Below are 3,715 nucleotides of genomic sequence, written 5' to 3' on the forward strand. Positions count from 1 at the left end.
TGCACATGTTACATATGTACATAGTGACACGTTCAAAAGCACACAGCTCTTTTGAATGAAGTGAGAGTTATGTATTATAGTATCTTCCTTTGGTTTCTAAATCCTTACTTTTTCCACCCTATCAGCAAGACCACCTTTCTGACTGGAAAGAAAAGAATCAGGGATTACATCACAGTGGCTCACGCCTGTAATTCCAGCACTTTAGGAGGTCAAGGTGGGTGGATCACCTGAGGTCAGGAGTTCAAGACCAGCCTGACCAACATAGTGAAACCCCATCTCTACTAAAAATACAAAATTAGCCAGGTGTACAAGCCTGTAATCCCAGCTACTTGGGAGGCTGAGACAGGAGAATCTCTTGAACCCGGGGAGTTGAGGTTGCAATGAGCTGAGATCGCACCACTACACTCCAGCCTGGGCAACAAGAGTGAAACTCCACTCAAAAAAAAAAAAAAAAAGAGTGATCTCAGTAAAAAATCAAAGTGATTTTTTGATTTTTTAAAGTGACACCCACATTTAAGAGATGTTCCCATACTCCCACAATTTCAGGAGCAGATATCCCTCTAGTTCCAAGCAGCACTCTAGGAACTTTGTATGCATTTCAGTTCTCCAAATACATGTGTTTAGAATTAGTAGTAAACCCTTGCAGTGTGTGTGCTGAGTGTGTGTGTGTTGGTGGGTGTAGAGTTTTGTCTGTGTGAGTCTCCCCACAAATCAGTGGGAGTGTGGATAAGTGAAAATGATTCCCGCCCTCAGGCCCTGGGAGAGGCATCTAATGACCTCATGAGCACTTCCAGTTCTGTTTTGTGTCAAAGCCTTCAGGATCTTAATTGGTGACTGCTGCATAGACCCAGCCTAGAGGTTTGGCCAGCATCGCAGCAAGACCCAGACCAAGAGTGCAGAGTGGGAGTGAGCCCCCCGATCTGTGGCCCTTCCTTGCTTATGATGAGACCTTAGACCACTGCTGCTCTCTGGTCCTCCACTTCCTAACGTGTGATTAAGGAAGTCGTGCAGTGCAGTCTCTATCTTAAGATCCAAAAGGTTTGAGTTTTCTATGATGAACAGCATTCCAATCCCACTCACTCAGTAAAAAAAAAAAAAAAAAAAAACAAAAAAAAAAAAAAAAAAAAAAAAAAAAAAAAAAAAAAGCTATTGCTTTAAAAATAAAACATACAAAAAAATTTAAGACTAGAAAGATGATATTAAAGAGTAATATTTTATTACTTTTAAAACATCTGGTATGAATTTGAAATTTCATTAAAAAATTTTTAATATATTTCTCATTCTGTTTCTAGAAAATAGGTTAAAGTGAGTTGTTATGAAACCATGTTTCTAATTTTCATTTCAGATTCTGTATTTCCACTAAAGCCTTCGTTTGGGTGAAATCTTTCGACATGTCTTTTGTTGAAGAAAATTCAGAATAAGAGTTTCCAAGGTACTACTTACCTATTATAGAAAACTTAGAAAATACAGAGAAACGTATAAAAGAAAACAAATTCACTCAAAATCTCAATGCATAGAGATACATGCAAGGCACTTTTTAATGTATGTAATTTGTAATTTGTGTGTGTTTGTGTGTAACAGGGTCTTACTCTGCCCCCCAAGCTGGAGTGCGGTGGCTTGATCATGACTCACTGCAGCCTCAACCTCCTGGGCTTAGGTGATCCTCCCACCTCGGTCTCCTGAGTAGCTGCGACTACAGGCGTGAGCCACCATGCCAGGTCAATTTTTGTATTTTTTGTAGAGATGGGGTTTTGTTATGTTGTGCAGGCTGGCCTCAAACTCCTGGGCTCAAGTGATCCACCCACCTCCGCCGCCCAAGGTGCTGGGATTACAGGCATGAGCCACTGGGCCCCGCCATGATGTATGTAATTTGTAAGGTGAGATAACTGTCTTGGTGTTTTGCTTTGTCATCTATGTTTATTTTGTTCTCTGTAAATCCTTCACTGGAGCAGTTTTTCCCATCCAGACCTGAGTCTCATGAGCTACAGCTAAAATGTAATCACTCCCAAGGAAACATGCACTCTCAACAGCATTTTTGACATACTTGATTGTTTAGCATTGCTTTGCATGGAGGGGAATGAAATGGACCTTTTAGAATCAACTTGCCCATCAGTGGATCTAGACCAGGCTGAGAGGAGGGTGCCAAGGCTGACATTTGAGTCTAGACAATGATGTCTCTCAAAATGCATGTTGCCCTGTGATTTTCCCCCGGCTCCTTAGTTTTCTAGCATAATTGATGGCCTTTGTGGGCCGTAATCCAAAACCACCACACACAGGGGAAAGGCTGTCAAGCAGGAATAGTATAATAATTCAGGCGTTATGATTACCATTTAGAGAAAACACCCACACAGAACTGCAAATCGTGGTGGGCCCTTGAGAATCAACGTGTGTGCCGAATCCAGGTGTATGCTGTGACATCACAAAAGCTGTGAAGGTGTGCTCTCAAAGTGCAGGTTCGAGGCAAGGCTGAAGTCAGCTTGTGTCCCTGACCCGGGATCTCAGTCTTAATCTCATGTTTAGAAACGGGGCCAGAGCCATTGGCCATTGACATCCAGAAGAGAAACTCTCATGGAATGACAGCCGACAAACAGCAGATGCCTTCAGACTGGCAGCTTCTTCTATCTCGTGTTAATGTATTTTTATGGAAATTCACAACCTTCTCTAGGCAGGGGTCCAAGCGATAAGCACCAGAGCTTTGAAATAAGATCGTAGAAAACGGGGTAGGCTGTGCTTTTGAAGTGCATTTTCCTGGCAAATGGAAGGTGGCCTTCCTCATTCTGCCAAAGGGAATTCTAAGAGCCAAGATTACATAAGAGGATTGCGTCTTGGATGCTTTTGGGATGTGGGTTGAGGTCGGCTTAGCTCTGGCTCAAGGATTTCAAAGTAACTGACTTGTTTTGTGCACTTTCAGCTCTCTGCAACTCTTGCTGAATTTTGGCATCATTAGCAGAGCGGGAGCAAATGGCATGGATAAACAGATTTTCTCTCGTAAGGATGCCTTGCCAGCTCAGGGATGTGCAGTGATCTTTCACCCTCTCAGCTTTCCTCTCAATACTGCATTGATCATTTCGGGAGCTTTCAGAAACATGCGCCATGCTGACATTTTGCAATGTCTGTTAGGAATTGAGATTTTTAGGGTAACAACATAAAATTTTCTTAAGGTGAAGGTTTTTTGTTATTGTTGTTAATTGCCTATATTATGACAGTTTTGTACTCAATTACCACCAAATAACTAGTTGCTTGAAAACTGTTTCTTTTTAAGAAAATATAAAGCAATAAAATATAAACTTAAATTTCTTTAGCTTTAATATGTCTTGGTTCACCTCTGATTCACTTGCCATTCAATTCATTTGGTTAATATGTAATAAAATAACAATTAGACATTTAGATAAGTTAGTGAATTTGGGGCTTATGCTTTTCAAAGCTGATACTTCTTTTCTCTTACATTTTTTATAATTGTATTAGTGCCATATAATAAAGGAAAAAGAAAGAAAAAATCCATGGGATTAAAGAAGAAATTATGTTGGTTAAAAAGTGTCTTTTGAGCCAGATGTCCTAGAAGGAAATGCATGGGTTGTGTCTTTAGAAATACTCTTATGTCGCCGGGCGCGGTGGCTCAAGCCTGTAATCCCAGCACTTTGGGAGGCCGAGGCGGGTGGATCACGAGGTCAAGAGATCGAGACCATCCTGGTCAACACGGTGAAACCCCGTCTCT

Source organism: Cebus imitator, unplaced genomic scaffold (assembly GCF_001604975.1).
Source record: "Cebus imitator isolate Cc_AM_T3 unplaced genomic scaffold, Cebus_imitator-1.0 Scaffold291, whole genome shotgun sequence".
Classification (NCBI taxonomy): Eukaryota; Metazoa; Chordata; class Mammalia; order Primates; family Cebidae; genus Cebus; species Cebus imitator.